Here is an 18,520-nt window from a genome sequence, read left to right as displayed (position 1 = left end):
ACCCTGGAGAAGGTTCAAAACAGGCAGACAGTCAAAGTCCTGCAACAGAAGGAGGGGTGAACCAGGGAATCCAAGATGCAGGGAAGGGTCGTTGAAGTTCTGGACCATGGAATCCAAGTGCAACAGTAAAGCAGTGAAGGCACCAAGAAAATGGAAGTCAAACAGCAGATCTCAATGAGGCAGGAGAAAAAGGGCAGAGACAACTGGGGAACAGAACTGGAGGGAGAGGTGGAGAAGCAGGTAGGATATGGTCAGAGCAAAATGTTCAAATTTTATTGTTCACATTAAAAAAAAAAAATTCTGAAAGTAGCTATAGCACCAGGTGGACAAAATGTTCTAGTAGGAAAAGACAAGGTAGATGAAAACCCCCAGGAGCGAGGCTCTGACTCACACCATGATGCACAACTCAGAACACTCCCCACAGGTTGTCCCAGACCTGCTTGACTGTTGCTTTTCCTCATAGAGACTATCAGACCCATCATGCCACTCGGTGCTCGATTCTAGAGGCAGCTTCTCTCTTTTTTGTCAGGTCACCTGCTTGAACTGAGTTTAGGACCACACCTGTCTGGTGTCTGCTTGGATCAGCAGCAAGTCCCAGATTCCCTGGCTGGAACGTGCTCCTTGACCCTCTGGGCAGAGAGCTTTCTACAGCTAGGGCAGCTCTTCTGCAAGAGGAGAACAACTCTCTCCAGGACCTTCCCCTCTTCAGCTGTCTCACCACCCATCTCGCCTCTCCTCTCATTTGCTCTTCAATAGCCTCTCTACAGAACAGATTTGAAGCATTGAAAGAAATTGTAGGTGTAGTTTTCTCCTTTCAATTTCTTACAAATCATTCTCTCTCCCAAATTCGCCCACACCAACAAAAGGAGGATGTGAGAGGATTTCAAAAATAATTGCAGAAGCTATTTTGGAACCTCATTAAGCAATGAGGGCTGGCATAAAATCTGTTCGGGCTACTATTTCCCCCCAAGGATTGGTAACATATAGCTCTTTTCTCATCTTGAATTTTTTTTTTTTTTTTTAAGCAGAGCTAAGGGGAAACCCTACCTGTTTTGTTTTGCAGAGATTTTCACCTTTCTCCAAATAGAGGTTAGTATCCCTGTGGGCCCAGGTATTTAAATGTTAATGCTGCATGGGGAGGATGAAGTGCCAATATTATTGTCTGCCTGTCAGGTGATCTGAAAAGTCCATGAGGAGAGGATAGAAAGAGACTATTCCAGCATAGGGCAACCAAGGCAGAGCCACAGTGACAAGACAGCACCTTACAGGCATCGACTCCACGGCCACGACTGTGGCCATCGCCAGACATGGCTCTCATGTAGAACGGAATGTGCAGCTGAAGGGTTGAATATGACACTGTATTTAATTCAAAATTAAAACACATAGTTCATTTACTGAAAAATAAATATGATTGAAATAATGAATATATAAACCTACTTCTTCAGCTGTGAATTTTGTGAAACGTAAACACAGATTAAATGTTTCTGATTAAATTTCATCATCAGAATTGAGACTAAAATATTCAACATGTTTTGAAGATTTAGCCCCAAAAAAATGTAAAATGCATTATTAATCATTTTGGGGTGGTTGCATGTTGTAGTGATAACATTCTAGGTACAGAGTGTAATCAAACATTTTAAATTGACTTTGTTTGTTTTTACTTTTTTAATGTATCGACTAGAAAATTCACAATTGCATGTGTGCTCACAATATATTTCTGTTGAATAGTACTTTTCCAGAGCATGGACTACATGGGTTCACAATCTCAACCAATTTCTAGCTATGGAATAAGCTGAAATATATTTTATTTTCTTGGCCTGTTATTTTAAGAAAAATGCTTAATAGTATCTATTCTATAGAATCAATGTGAGGTATAAGTGAATTACGACTAATGCATATAATTAAAGAATAATCCATTGAACCTAGTGTACTCATTACATACTACTATTATATTATTCCTTTTACAGTTGTCATGGTGAGGGGACAGCAAGATGCTACAAAAGAAAATGATATTTCAGAAAGAAAGAACTTTTCAGTCTGTGTGTGGTGGCTTATGCCTATAATCCCAGTAATTCTTGGAGAATCATGAGTTCAAAGCTAGCCTCAGCAACTTAGTGAGACCTCTCTCTAAATAAAATATAGGGCCAAGGGGCAGGGCTGCGGATGTAGCTCAGTGATTAAGCACCTCTAGGCTCAAACCCCAGTACCAAAAACAAAACACAAACAAACAAAACCCCTTCTCTTTCTTATGGAAGGTTCGTACCAAACATCCACTTGGATCTGAATGAAAAACACCTAAGCCCTGCTCCCCTGTATATTAGGACTCCAATGACATTTTCTCACATCCTGTGGGTCAAAAAGCTCTCTGTCATGTCAATACTTCTTACAAGAGTCCGAAGGCACAGCTAATGAAGAAGTACCCCCAATTTAATTTAGAAAGGATCATTAATAAAGATGCGGCACTGAGCCAGAAGTGTAAAGTTGTTCTGCCACTGAAGGTCATCAGTATCTTGGGGCTCTGTTACCCCTCCAATTAAATAGGAATAACAGAAGGTGCTATCAGGAGGATTAAATAAGGTAGTAGGACAGAGAGAGCTCTGCAAACTACACAGCACTCTGCCAATGGCAATGCCTTCTACTTTTAGAAGCATTGTAGGAATAGCTTTCCTCCCAGACAAAACATGCTGTTGTTTCTGTGGAATTTTATAATTTAAGTCAAATTATTCCATCTTTATATCAGTCCAAATTTCCTCCAAAGTGTTCTGTTATTGTTTGGATATGAGATATCCCCCAAAAGCCATTGTGTAAATGCAGGAGGTGCAATGATTAGATTTTGAGAGCTGGAACCTCATTGGTAGACGGATCCATTTAATGAATAATTAATTTGAATAAAGGAATTGGGTGGTAACTAGGGAAGGTGAGGAATGAATGGCTGGAGGAAGTCCCTAGGGGTGTAATCTTAAGGTTCATATTCTATCCTAGCTCCTTGGGAACGTGCTCTCTGTTCCCGGCTGCCGTGAGCCGTGTGGCTTTCCCCCACCATGCCCTTTCACTGTGACGTTCTGCCTCATCTTAGACTCGGAGCAATGGCATCACTAACCATGGACTGAACCTCTGAAACCATGAGCCACAATAAACATTTCCTTCTCTAAGCTGTTCTTTTTGGGTATTTTGACTACAGCACTGAAAAGCTAATACATGGTCTTATAATAAAATATTGAAATCCTATGCTATGAAATTTCTGATACTCCTTTAGAAAATAAAAATGCAAAAGATATCCACTTGAAGCATAAACTAGTACAATTACTATAGGCTATTAACATTTCAGCTCTTTATACCTAGCCAGGTACTTGGGAAGTCTTTGCGGAAGTGGGTCAAATATCATGTAAATTTTCACTTGTTCTTATACTCATTCATTCAACAAATATATACGGCCAAGGAGATTACTGAAATAAGGGAGATTAGGATGTAGGGGGAAGTGGATGACTTGACTCAAATTAGGCAGTCAGACTGCGCTTCATTGAGAAGGTAACGTTTGAGCAAAGATGTGAAGAAATTGATTAGGTAGGTATCTGGAAAGAGCATTACAGAAACACAAAACAACTTACATGAAAAATCCAAGCAGCGGCACACCCAAGAGATCAAGGAACCATAGAGAACCTGCTGCGGTTGCAGAAGAGTAAGAGTAAGACCTTCTCTGGCTTCCGGCTTTAACTCTGAAGCAAAGGAGAAGTCACACCTAGTCAATCTGCATTCAGAAACTGTCCAGTGGCCAGACAGAAAAATCCTTAAGAAAGGGTTTTATGCAAGAAAGCAGTGTGCTGTATGGGTGAAAGTGGGTAGACTTTAAATTTTTTTAAGTTATTAAATACTTGATAGTTCCTCCAATCTGGATTCCAAAAGCCTCTGCTTTTCCTTCCATACAGCTTGTATGGCAGGTTTACTCAACATATGGGTGGAACCGACCACCTATGACACATTTGGTCAACTTGCTGGCTCATGGAATCAAGGAGGGATGAACCAGTAGCAACATCCAAGAAGAGAATACCCTTCAGTTCTTCAGAAGAGGAACAGGGGGGGTGACTATGGATCTTTAATTAAGGTAAAATATATATCACATAAAACTTATATACCACATAATATTATTATAGCCATTGGCAGCACTAAGCATGACATCTGTGTGTCCACCATTACTGTTTATTCCCAGAATGTCTCATCACTCCCAACTCCCTTGCATTTTAATATTCATTCTGACCCTTGCCTTACCTCTCCCTTACACTTACCCAGTGGGGTCCCTGAGGACCACATGGCTGACAAGCTTCTGCTCTGGATTCCATGGCACCTCAGTGTCACCAAATACAACTCCATATTAATCTTCACTTTCTTTTTCTAAAACCTCCCATATGGTCTCAATGTGCCCGGTTTACAAGCAAACACAAAGAGAGAAAGATAAAACAAAGCAGTTCCTATATTCCTCATGCTTTCTGATAAATAGTGAATACCACATAACACAGTACTAACCAAGCAAGTTGGCAGGGTGGGTCTTACAGGAAACTTTGTGAAAGGTGGGGTGGAGGCACAAAAGTCATCCTCCATCTACCTTTTTGCATATCTACTTCTACTGCCTTGAAGAGAGGGTGAGGTGGCATTGAGAGAGCCATTTACGGTCCTGGGCTGTAGAGCACACACCAAGTATTACTGAGTAGATACAAGTGTCTATTCCAGGTCCAAAAAATTTTGCAAAGCTATTGTACTAAGCCTGGGTGTTTTACATGTAAGAAAAATGAAACATTAGATCGAATGACTGACTAAGCCAAGGCTTTTGCTGTTGTTTCCTGTTCACTCAAGTCTGTTACTGTCCAGTGAATACAAGACATAACGGCCACGGGCCCTCTTCAACCTTGGTTCCCCCCAACCCGCCTCTCCTCCCTGACACACTGGCCCACACCAGCAGGAAGAACAGCTTTGCCTTTGAACTCTAGTTTTCAGTCAGGTTCCTCTCACCTCTAGGAAGCTCCTTAACCCTTTTCTTTCTGGAAATTGTTACATCCTCTGGAATGGATTAGGAAGCTGCAGAAAGTTATGCTTTTTTGTGGTGAAAAGAAATACCAACCAAAGTTCTTCCTACTGAGGATTGAGCCATCTCCTCACTTAGACTTCAGAAGAAAGATGAGGTACATGAAAGACAATGCAGAAAAGCAACAAAGTGTCATGCATAAGTAACTATCCACTTTGTTTGATGGTTGTCCCTTTAACCAGATGCCCACAAAGTACTTTTTTCTTTAGCAGCCAAATATCTTTTAGGCATAAAGATCCCTAATACCTAATGCTTCTAAAAGTAAGCAAGTGCCGAGAAATCGAAGCAACACTGCTCCTCCTCCATGACAGAATAAGAGTACATTAGATGAAGCACAGATAACGCCACCAGGAAACATTACCAAAGACATTGAAATTAATTAAATTATGATAGTCATTGTTTTAGCAAAGTTAAAAACAACAAATAGATCGCTGGGGATTCTGATAACTTGCAGGACATCCTGGAAAGCAATTCATATGGCATGTCAAGTCGTAATGAATAGTTATAATTTTGACATAATAATTGCACTCAAGGGATGTAGCTTGTGAAACAGAGACGATGTTCACATTACAGTTAAGTATAAAGAAAACGTGAAATGTTAACTCTTTTCTATTTGATATTATATTAAGTATATTTAATATTATATTATTTTTTCTATTTAATATTTATATTTAATATTCTTTTTTCTTTTTTTATTTATGATAGAAAAATGAAAAGGAAACAATCCTAATTCAATAAATAGTAACGATAACTTGCTAGGTTCCTTACGAAGCACTGAGATACAATCCCAAAAGGGCAAATAAACTCCATGCTTGAATGGGGCTTAGAGTCTAGTGGGAAAAACGGATAAAAATAGAGGTTAAGTGGTGATAATATCAATGAGAAAAGAAAGACAGGGAAAATAACTAAGATATAAATGATGGAGTCTGGAATTGAATGTAGGTCATTTGAACTGATTGTTTTCTTAGTGTTTTACCAACTTGCCTCAAACTGACCTCCAAAGACTCAAGAAATGCACTGAGATCTACTACTCTAAATTGTCCATGGGGTGAGGAAAATTGCTATTTAGAAGTTATGAAGAGGAGAGTGCTTCAGGCACTTGTCCAAGAGGGCAGGTAACTTTGCTAAGCCATGAAACCTACCTGTCAGTGACCAGCTTCTAGGACAAAGGTCAACACAGAACAGGGGACCCTCCCCTCAGCCTCTTCCCTGATCTCTGAGCAGGTAGCTCAGTCAAGACCATGATCCTACTTCTATACAAACCCTATTCTATCTCAGGAGCTATTCTATGGCATCTTACTCTGAGAACAAGAATCTGAGCTGCCACCAAACTTGGGTGTATAGCCATATGTTTATGTTTATATTAGAAGCACCATTTGTGCACAAAAGGTTTAAATTCTTTGTTTGCTTAGTCCTTCTCACTGTGCCCTGACTATATACCAACTCTGTTGTACTCAAAAGTGCCATTTTTAAAACTATGCATATTTCCATAGTTTTTAATGTAGCCCAGCTACTAACTTCAGATGCAGCTGTTTCCAACTTTGAAGCGAATTATCTAGGATGACAAAGATAAATGTAAAGAATATCTTAGAGCACTAGTCAACCTACTGCCAGACCGTGAGAAGCTGCCTGATTAAGAGTAATCTGTTACCTTGATCAACTTTGCTGCCCCAAACCTGTTCACCTAAAATCAAAAAGTTAACAGGAAACCATGTCTCTCCCCCAATTCCTGCCCCTCCAGATTAGAGAAATGGAGCCTGTACCAAGCAGAATACTCTGGTAAAGCCCTTCAACAGATAAATATTGCTTTTTCCATGGAGAAAACATCATCTGTTCACATTGGCCCTTCTTTTCACACAGGTTCAGAAATTATAGCACCTAGAAAGCATTGAGAAGAGTTGGGGGTTGGGAGGGTGATGGACCCTTGGGGTCACACTCAGTTTCCACCTAGGGAACCAGAGGTCCTCACCATAAAGTGTTCCGGCAATGGGAGAGGCAGGTAGAATTTTGACAGCAACTCTCACTGGGGATGGTTCTCTTGTAATCTGGCAGTTAGCATCTACAATAAACAGCAGGACACGGCTCAGCCCAGTTAGCAACAAAGTCACGCTCCTTAAACACACGAGAGCTCACAACAGTCACCATAGTGAGATCAGGTACAACTGGGCACGTTACTCTGCTCTTCAATGTCAGGTTGGACTGATGATCATTCTAATAGAAAAGTAGGCAGGAAATGAGGCCAAGGACAGCCCAGATCTCTCTGGAAGATGCTGGCTAGGTAGAGAATTCTCCTTTTTTGAAGAGGCCAAAACCACCTGGCACAGGGCCTAATAAGATGCATTACAGAATAAAGCAAAAGAGACCTTGCTGTGTTTGGGAGCTAGATACAGGTGGTCCTTGTACAACACTGTGAATGTTCTAAACACCACAGAATTGTTCAGTCTGAAGTGGTTAGTTTTGTTATATGTAAAGAATATCTTAGAGCACTAGTTAACCTATTGCCAGACTGTGAGAAGCTACTTGATTAAGAGTAATCTGTTACCTTGATCAACTTTGCTCAGACTAAGACCATGATCCTACTTCTACATAAACCCAATCTCTATCTCTGAAATAGAAAAAAAAAATGTAATGTGTGTACCTCAGTTGGAAATGGAAAACTTGCTCCTAAACATTTACTTAAAAAGTGCTACACCTAGAAGTAATTTTCTGGCTTTAAAAAAATAACATGTCCCCACAAAATTCATGACATAAGATATATCTCTATATGTGTGTGTGTGAGCATTTACATATATATAAATTATATATGTATAGTTAATGCAAGTATGAATATGTCACAATGAATCCTACTATTATATATAATTATAATGCATCAATAAAAATCATTTTAAAAGATTATTACTAATATATTTTCAAAAGAGGAAAGCAATCATAGAAAAATAAATATAATATGAAAATAAACAAGATAGTAACACAAAATCCAAATATATCAATTAACCCAGTACATGTAAACTAAACTCACAAATTAAAACAGACTGTCAGACTGCATTAAAACGCATTGCAGTTTTTGTGCTATTTATGAAAGACAGACCTAAAGCATAAAAATACTGAAGAGCTGAAAAGGAAAAAAATGTGAAGATATATTATATCAGTCAGATGATAACTGAAAACAGCTAGCACAGCTATATTAATATTAGTCAGAGAAGACTTTAAGACAAATAGCATCATTAAGGACAGAGTTGCTATACAATGATTAAATGTTAAAGTCACCAAAGCAAAATAACAATTCTAAACATGTATGCACCTCATTAAATAGACTCAACAGATATAAATAAAAATAGATGGACCTCCATGAACAAATTGACAAATCTGCTATGATAGTGAAGAGACTATAGAACACTTATTTCAATAACTTATGATTTAAGCAGCTAAAAAAAAGTAGAAAAAACATAGTGAAGTTGAACAACACAATTATCAACTCTGACCAAACGGAATACTTAAAAAATATTTTTAATATATTCAATAGGTATAGAAAAGATACCTCAACAAACTTCATGGAACATTCAGCTAAGAATCTAATTTGTTCTCTTAATCTTAGGAAATTTAGCTATGGCTACAGGAATAGTGGGGTCCAATGTTGAATGAACTGAAATATATTTTCTGACGTAATCAATTGAAGGAAATATAAATTAAAACATGTAATAGAAAAAATGCAAAAGCCATATCTAAGTTTTGGAATGAAATTTTACCTACTAGGGTTTTTTTAAACTACAAGAATACTGTACAACAGAGTTTTGTACTCTGATGTTTTTAACCTAATGTTATATCATAGGTATTTTGTCATGCCATTATTCTTATCTTTCATCTAGGAACAGTTCTCCAGCTCCTAAGTTTCTCTCTCCTTCAGCCAGAAATCAAAAGCCCTCTTCTAAATATAAAGTCCTATCAATAAGACACCTGCAGACCAACACACCCAGAACATCAGAATTCCTTTTAGACTCGGTCTGGGTCAACCCTCTGAACAATGTATTTTCATTCCTACTGCAGTCAAATGTATTTTCTTTTGTTAAGATCTCAGTTGCAGTAAAATAAAAGATGACTTCTGTTCCTTCAATCAACTGAAGTTTAGAATCAGACTGCCTACAGCTTTCTCTTTTCTGGGATATAGTCAACAGTCTTTCCACCACAGAAATCCATAATTACTCCTTCCTCCCAATTTGCTGATTAGCAACTAGAGCTACCCAGAGCTTTTTCTAGAAAACTTCCCTCGGGCCTTACCTCTCTGCAATCTCTCTGCACAGCAGCTTGGTCCTTAAGTCAGAGTTTCAGAGATGAGTAGGCATCTTACACAGTAGAACCACACCTCGGATAGAGCTCATCACTCACTCATTAATGGCGGGACCTCAGGAAAGGTTTTGATAAATTACAAGGAAGAAGTGCCATGGGCTACTTTTGCTTGGAAGCTTGACAGCACTTATTCAACTGAGCGCCCAACACTGGGAAAGGGCCCAGTTGTTACAGGATTTAAAGACTCCACCCCAACAAAGTTCATTGCTTTCTGTTTCCTTTTTCACATAAGCCTGAACAATTTTTCTAATAACTCGAGATCTTGGCCAAAGAGGGTATAGGGAAGTGAAAGCCAAAAGCTCTTTTTTTTAAAATTCTGTATCTGTTATGTTTTAGATATGAGGTGTCCCCCAAAAATACTCATGTGTGAGACAATGCAAAATGCTCAGAGATGATGTGATTAGATTATGAGAGTTTTAACCTCATCAGTGGTTTAATCCAAGGATGTGGATCAACTGGGCATGTAGAGTGTGGCTGGCGGAGGTGGGTCCCTGGGGGCTCACCTTTGGGGTTCATGTGTTGTGCCTCTGCAGATTACCATGTCCTGAGCTGCTTTCCTCCTCCATGCCCTTCCACCATGACGCTGTGCCTCACCTTGGGTCCGGAGCTTTGGAGCCATCTGACTATGAACTGAACCTCTGAAACCAGGAGCTAAATAAACGTTCGCTCCTCTATTTGGTTCTTGTTAGGTCTTTGGGTCCAGTAATTAAAAAAAAAAAAAAAAAAAAAGAACTGACTAAAACAATGATTCCATGTTTCAAAGGAGTTTCAGAACAGTGGAAAAAAAAGAGAATGCAGTGGTCCCCTTATTTGAAGCCTTGCTCTCCTGGTTTCAGGCACCTTCAGTCAACCATTAACTTGTATCTACCCCCAGAAGATGGGCAAGTACAGTACAAGCAGAAATCCTGAGAAAGAGAACATATTCCCATAACCCTGATGACAATATATTGTTATGACTATTTTATTTTATGACTAGCTATTGTCTCAGTTAGCTTTGCAGCACTGTGACCAAAATGCCTGGTAAGAACAACTAAAGGAGAAAAAATTGACTTAGGGCTCACCGTTTCAGAGGTCTGAGTTCATAGATGGCTGAGTTCATCGCTCTGGGCCCCAGGAGAGACAGAACATCATGGAAGAAGGGGATGGCAGAGGAAAGCTGCTCATCTCATGGCAGCCAGGAGGCAGAGAGAAAGAGAAGTGAAAAGCAACCAGAGGGAAGATGCACCCTTCCAGGGCACATCCCCAGTGACTCACCTTCTCCAGGAACACTCCACCTGCCTGCAGGTACCACCCAGTTCATTCAAAGTCGGATGGACTGATCAGGTCATAGCTTTCCCAGTCCAATCATTTCACCTCTGAATATTCCTGCATCAACATAGGAGCTTTTGGGGGACACCTTATATCCAAACCATAACAGTTATTATGGTTGATCTATTACTATGCCTAATTCATAAGTTAAACTTTATCATAGCTGTGCAAATACAGGGGGGAAATATAGTTTATTGAGTGTTCAGTATTATTTGAAATTTCAGGCATACAATCAGGGGTCTTGGAAAATATCGTTATGGGTAAGGAGGAATAACAATTGCATAATGGGAATTCAAGTTAAAGCTAAGAAAACATCCCAAACAGATGGTCAGTATGAGAGACTATGCTAAGTCCAAGTAACAGCCACTAGAATGCAAAAAATACATGAGCATAAAGGGTTTAAAATGGAGGAGGGAAATTGAGTCTGGGAGAAAGTAGAAGCCTGGGTTAACAGAACCACAGTAGCCTTGGGTTTGGTAGGAAAGGGTTCAATAAAACCAATAAAGTAACCAGTTCTGCTTAGAGAAGGCCTAAAAACCTCAAGTCTTCCAGACTGAAAGGTATTAGCCAAGTGCAGTGGCAAACACCTGTAATCCCAGTGGCCGGGGAAGCTGAGGCAATAGGACCTCGGATCTCGAGTTCAAAGCCAGCCTCAGCAACTCAGCAAGGCCCTAAGCAACTCAATGAGACTCTATCTCAACATAAAATGTAAAAAAGGGTTGGGGACATGGCTCAGTGGTTGAGATCTCTGGGTTCAACCCCAGTAGCACAACACACAGACACAAAAATAATAATAATAATAACAAAAAAAACAGACGCAAAGGTATTAGGTACTGTAAAAAGTTTCCTGGGTGCTGCAGGGAGAAAATTTTAAAAGGAAGAAGTATGGAAAGTTCTTTTAAAATTGCAGAAAGAGAAAGAGATAGATGAATTAAAAAAAAATAGAAATTGGATTTGAAAGTTACTTTTTGGGGGACTTTCGTGACAGTCATTTCAGAAATAAATTAGAATAATGAGCAAGTGGCCAGAAAAATGGCAATAATTTGCATAGACTGTAGTTAAGAGAAATTTAGCTGTCAAGGGAAGAACACAGGTAAGCCAACACCTCTTGGAAGGTTGAGTGGGTGTCAGAAAAAGAAGTTACTTTTTAAATGGAGGTGACCTAAATGCATGTTTATGTGTGCATAGACACATCAGAGAGAGTATGCGTATCAGGTTGAATAGTCACCAGAAATTACAGAAAGGGTAAAGGTAAGAGAAGATCAGATAAAGATCTGAGAGGCATCCAGAAAAGATGAGCTCTAAGAAAAGTCACCTTCAGTCAACCCTTCCTAGTGAAGAGAAGAAACACCCACTAAGGCAGAAGAGGTAGAAATACAGGAAATAGAACAGGTCAAGTTCAAAAACACACTTTGCATAGAGATAACATCTGTTTCTAAAACTGAGAACCATTAAACTATCTGGTCAGATGCAGATTTTGCAGGTAGACCCTGTAAAATAAAGTATGATTAATGATCTCTTTCCCTAAATCAACGGATTGTTCTTTGTATAAGGGAAAAATTATGAAGGATGCAGATGGTCAAGAGCAACAATTCAGAATCAGACCCCTGAAATAAAACAGCTCAGAAGAAGGAATACAAATTGAGGTCATGTTCATCTTGCTAGAATGACATTTTCAGCACAGGTTGGAATATTATATGTGTACCATCTCCCACCTCATTCAATGTCTTCCTTCATTTTTTTTTTTCAAACTTTCTTATTATAAAAAAATTCAGATTTAAATTTCAAGAAATCCTGAACACATATATCCTTCCCTTAGATTGAGAAGGTGAACATTTTGCTTTAATTGCAAATATGATGTGTATGTGTTTGTATCTCTGTATAAATTTATTTATAAACCACTTAAAACTGGGTTACATATCATATTTAACAAAATATGTCAGCAAGCATATCCTAGACTAGGAACAATCATTTTAGCTTTGATACTTTTATCATACCCAGAAATATCAAATATACATTGATATCATCCAATGTCCAGGCTACACATCCCAAATTGAGCAACAAATCCTCTTCTGGTTGGCTCTTTCAAACTAATCCAATCAAGGATCACACATTGCATTTAACTGTTTGCATCTTTGGTTAATTTTAATACCATGGAACAAGCTACGTATTGCTATTTGATCCCAGTTACTTGGGCATAATATATAGAGTCTTGAATAGCAGCCTTATGAAAAACAACCATACCTGACTTACTGTTTCTCATGGTATTATTTAACATGTACCTGTGTCTACTGTAAATGGGAATCTGAATTAAGATCTTTTGTGCGTACGTGGTACGGGGGATTGAATCCAGAGGTGCTCTACCACTAAGCTGCACTCCCAGACTTTTTTGTTTTTCATTTTGAGACAGAGTCTCACTGAGTTGCCCAGGCTGGCCTTGAACTTGGGATCCTCCTGCCTCAGCCTCCTAAGTGAATGAGATTACAGGCATGCACCACCACACCCAGCAGAACTAAGGTCTTGATTAAACACAGATGCAACGTTTTAGGTAAGGTAGACCCAAGGCAGTGCTGTTGCTTTATATGGCATTAGATCAGCAAGCAGACAAATCAAGCCATCCACTGTCACTTTGGCATGGCTTGATGACAGTTCTCTATATCAAAGGACAATTCACTCTTGCAAAAGAGCCAATAATCTGTAGGGTGTCAGGCCTCCTCAAAACATTATAATTCATAACAACCTTTCATCTAATGATTCCAAAATTCATTGATAATTCTGCCTGCAATCAATTATTTCAGGATGACAAAATGGCAATTTCTACTGGTATTATCCCTTCCACATTTATAGTTGGCAATCTTTTGCAATACAACAGATCTTTCTTTAAATGACATTGTGCAGCCAGGCATGATGGTGCACTCTTATAATTCCAGGGACTTGGGAGACTGAGGCAGGAGGATGGCAAGTTCGAAGCCAGCCTGGGCCACTTTGTGAGACCCTATCTTAAAATTAAAAAAAAAAAATAAAGAGGCTGGGGATATAGCTCAGTAGTAAAACACCTCTGGGTTCAATGCCCAGCACCACAAAAAAAAGACACTGTAGAAATGATAAATGTTTGAGGAGATGGAAATGCTAATTAACTTGATATGATCATTACACACTACATATACATGTATCAAATTATTATACTATATTCCATAGATAGATATAGACATTATATGTTGATTAAAATTTTGAAACAGGAAAATAAAGCAAGGTGGCAGTCATTTGGACTATTCACCCATATCCTGTTCTGACTTGTTTTATTTCTTTCTAAGTATATGATGAGTGAATTAGTCAGCTTTTGCTTCAGTGACAAACAATCCAAAATCTCAGTGTCTCATAACAACAAACATTTCTTGCTCACAGGTTTGTGACTTTGATGGCTCAGCTGTGGCTCTGCATCAGACATTGCATGTCTCTCAAAGCACAACTCTCAAAAAAGAAGCAATGGCTCCCAGGAGTCTGCTCTTTTCTTACTGGAGAGCAGAGAGTGCAAAGAGAGACTGAAAGCACTGGGATGTCTGTTAAAACCTCTTCTGGGGACCAGCATGCTGACACTTCCACCCACACTGCCTTGGACAAAGCGAATCACAAAATCAGTAAAGGGAGAAAGTGTGCTTTACCCTTGGGCAAGAGCAGAAGAGAAAGCTATTTCCTACATTTGGCAATGGTGACGTAACTTGCTTGGGCCTGTGAAACTTGAGCAGACTTGTGGTGTGTTTTCTAGCACCTTCCTTTCCCTTGCCACAGTGACCAACAGCATCCTACATTATTCTCTTGTCACTTTGCATCCCTAAGCAAGGAAGATGTGGGTCAGAAAATCTGCCAAGCTGGGTGCCATGGTGCATGTCTATAATTCCAGTGACTCAGGAGACTGAGGCAGGAGGATCCCAAATTCAAGGCCAGCCTGGGCAACTTAGTGAGGCCCTATTTCAAATTTTAAAAAGCGGGGTGGGGGGATTCTGTGGATATGGCTCAGTGATAGAGCACCCCTGGGTTCAATTCTGGTAACAAAAGTTAAAAAAAAAAAAAAGAAAGAAAGAAAAGATGATACGCCATGAAAAGGTGGTGCCACATTTAAATGTCAGAGGACATTTCCATTTAAGCAAAAGCTCAAACAAAAGGAAACGCAGGTACCCCATAAAAGAAAAACCAGCAAGGACAGGTGACATTTCCAGTAGGTACTATTGTAATCCCTCTGGCTAGTCCTGAAATCCCTCTGGAAATTTTATGTGGTAGATCCTCTGCCAATTTTCACTTTACAAATGGGGAAACTGAGGCAGGAAAAAGTTTTTGGTTTTGTTTTTTTCTTTTTTCTTTTTTTTTTTTTTATATACACTTACCCAAAGTCTTTAGAGATAGTTAAGTTGCAAAGTCAGGACTCAAATCCAAGATTCTCAATTAGAATCTATTACATCATGGAGCCAGGACTCTGTCTGTGGAAAGATAAAGGATTATGCAAGACAACTGTGGTTCTATATTGCCTCTAGAAACTACTGAGGGAGTCCTCAAGCCAGCTGGGTCACTTAACCTAAATGAGTGTGGAGCCATTTTGTCGTTAAGAAGCCATAGTCTTTCCCAATACCACTTCTCCAATAACACACGGTGGCCACTGTACAAGCTCAATGGATCATCTTGTCAGTGTACCTGTGCACACAACCTCTAGAAATGGGAAAATTATGAGATCTCAGATATCCATTCAGTATACTTTTGTAAGCACCTAATGCTTTTATTGCTGTTTTCCAGGTTTTTGCTTGCTTACTTATTTTGGATATTTAACTTCCTTTACCTTTCCTTCAGCTCTAGGGCTCTATTTTCCCTCCTATCCAAGCATCTCAATCTGGGTTCCAGCCCCACAGCTTGGACTGAGGTAGAAACAACTCTCTCAGCTCCCTCTGCCAATTTTCTTCAACCAGGTAATGACTGCAGGGTGCTCTGTTAACAAAGTCCACGTTTCAAGGGCATTGTGCCAACTGGAGAGTAAGAAATGAAAACGAAACTAATTTCATGGAAGTGAAGTATTGAGAAAGCTCTCCTCTTGGCTCTCAATTTAAAACTCATGCCATTAAAACTTACAGTCTTTAGTGTTTAAACCTGTTTTCTATCCAGCACACAAGTTTCAGCCAAGGACCTTCAAACATCTGTCCTGGACTTCTGCCAGGCTCTTGAGCTACTCCCATGCAGTCAAATGAAGAAGGAAAAAAAAAAATGATAATAAAATTGTCATGATCCCTCTATTTTCTTTGCTTTTTGTTGATTTTTACTATTCATTGGAAGATGCGATCTGAAAGAGAATAAAAAGAACGTGGGGAGAGAGGATAAAGGATGAGGGTGACACCTCAAGAAAAAAAAGGCTAAGCAGACCCGAGTTAGTAGGGAACAGAAAACAGCCAGAAGAAAATCTGCAAACATCAGTCACTGTATTAACCCAAGTGACACTCGCTGCTGTTCCAGAAAACTCAAAAATCCCAGTGGCGAAACGCTAAAACAAAAAAATAGAATTTTGTTCACATACCAGTCAGATGTAACCATTCCTGGTCTGGTGGCTTCACTCCAAAAAGCAGTGACTCAAATGCAATTTCCTTCCACTCAGATGGCCGTTCTGTCTTCAAGATTCGATTGCCAGCATTAGCCTTGGCATCAATATCCAGACAGTCAACAAAAGAAAAACAAAGTGGAGAAAGCACATTGTACATTTTGCTTTGTAACCACTGGGGCCGTTCAGAGACCCCATCACATCCACCATGCCAGGTGTCAGGTCCCAACTACAAACTGGGGAGGCCGGAACAGGTGGTGGTTGTTTCTTCAAAGGGAAACGCGACTTGTTGTATAAAGTTAGCTGTCGATGCACAAGAGCTCTAAGAGCATTAGTCAGGATACTATCCTGAGAGCCACTTGCTTTAGTGGGAAAAAAAAAATGGCATGGGGAAGGAATTCAAAGGTCAAGATGCACAGGCTGCCATCCCTTGGATCTGTGCAGAACAGACCAGCCTAAGTCAAAGCGGTGACGTCATTCACAGAATGACTCTTTCTTAGGGCTTGCTCCCCTCACAAGTTCTCAGGGTCACACCCCAGGCTCCTCAAACCCTGTATTTGGTGGCAATTCTGCTCCATTTGCTCAGGTCACTTCCTAGGAATCCAGCTGGTAAAGAGTTAGGACATCCGCGGCTGAGCTGAGCCCTGTCTTCAATCACATCTGCATGTTTGTGTTCCTCATTTAACTACCTGAGGACGGTAAAAACTCTGGACCCCACACGAATGGGTTAGTCATTTAATCACAGTCCAATTTAGGAGAAATCTGACAGGCAGCTGATCCTTCAGGCACTCCTCAGATCACAGCAAAGAGCAAGCTACCTGTCATGAACAGGGGAGGTCAACCCACCAAGGAAATGCTAACACAAATAAAGTCTCTGTCATTATCACAGCGATTTACAGTTTACAAAGCCCCTTAATATTCACTTACAAATAAAAACACCATTACGAAACTGGGACTGTGCACCATCTGTTTTCCTCATGAGGAAACTGAGACTTGAGGAGTTAAATGACTTTCCCGAAAGCCCAAGGCTAGTAAAGAAGAGGCTAGAGAACACAGTCTAGATACACTGACTCCTAATCCAGTGCTCTCTCTCCTAATTCGGAGGGGAATGGGGCCCTTCTGGTGATATCTAGTATTTTTTAACCCATATGTTACATCGCCCCGTTTATGAAACATCTAAAAAACTTAAATTGAGCCAGGCATGGTGGTGCACACCTGTAATCCCAGGGGCTCAGGAGGTTGAGGCAGGAGGATCACAAGTTCAAAACCAGCCTCAGCAAAAGCGAGATACTCAGCAACTCAGTGAGACCCTGTCTCTAAGTGAAAAAAAAAAAAAAAAATAGGGTGGAGGTGTGGCTCAGTGCTGCAATGCCCTTGAGTTCAATCCTCAGTACCAAAAAAAAAAAAAAAGAAAGAAACTTAAATTGAGCCACAAACACACCACTTATGATAATTTTGAAATAAATATTTACGACTTTAGAGTTCTTCTCCTTTGAGAAAATAGATGAAAGATTAGTGAAACTATGTATGATAATATTAATGATAATAAATTATAGAATTATGTTAGCAATCATACTTATGATAATATTAGTGATTATAAATTTTACAGTGAACTCGAGATCCTAATTCCCAATCTATTTTAATGCACCTGGGATAATTTCATTGAAATAGTCACAGAATTGAGAACTTGGGACTTATGGGGGTGAAGAAATTTAGAAGTCTCTGTTTTTCAAATATCTTCCAGCTAAAAAAAAAAAGCAGCCTATTTATCGGTTCTCTAACCTGGTTTCATGTTTGAGACTCTTTTCCTTCTCTTCCCTTTGAGGTCTAGTACCTCCCCGTCCATGTTCAGGGTTTCGTCTTGCCTGTTTTGTGAAGGTCGGTTACCTGTGGGAGAAAAGATGGCATGTCAATTGAAGTGGCACGGCTCATCTTATTGCATATACTTCCCAGCTCACAGGAAGTGTCCCACAGCTGTGGCTGCTGTCCTTGCCACCCACAATTGCCAACCTGCAACCAGGTAGCTTTGGCCCTTGCCCTCCCTTTTATTTTCAATGATGGAAACAGATGGAACAAGCCCTAAGCCACAGCACTGAAAGGTGAAACAAGGCAAGGGAAGGTCTACCACCTGTCATGTGGGCTTAAAGGGGACTGTCCTGGCGAGTCCAAAGATGGGAATAAATTCCCTCTCAAATCCCATATGAATCTGCTCTGCT

At 39.8% G+C, this 18,520-nt stretch overlaps 1 protein-coding gene across 2 annotated transcripts in view; it reads right to left on the bottom strand.

Moving 5' to 3' along the window:
• Aim2 (absent in melanoma 2) overlaps positions 1-18,520 on the bottom strand; it is a 146,326-nt gene that overhangs the window by 66,646 nt on the left and 61,160 nt on the right. For both annotated transcript variants that reach the window (XM_040287253.2, XM_040287249.2), the window contains 3 exons: positions 18,087-18,191; positions 16,284-16,401; positions 15,112-16,052 (listed from right to left, as the gene is read on the bottom strand). The gene's annotated coding sequence lies outside the window, so the exon portion shown is untranslated. The remainder of the gene's footprint in view (positions 1-15,111; positions 16,053-16,283; positions 16,402-18,086; positions 18,192-18,520) is intronic.

This window comes from Ictidomys tridecemlineatus, chromosome 11, assembly GCF_052094955.1.
Source record: "Ictidomys tridecemlineatus isolate mIctTri1 chromosome 11, mIctTri1.hap1, whole genome shotgun sequence".
Taxonomy (NCBI): Eukaryota; Metazoa; Chordata; class Mammalia; order Rodentia; family Sciuridae; genus Ictidomys; species Ictidomys tridecemlineatus.
The sequence above is the reverse complement of the archived record's forward strand: the minus strand, read 5'-3'. Positions and strand labels throughout refer to the sequence as shown.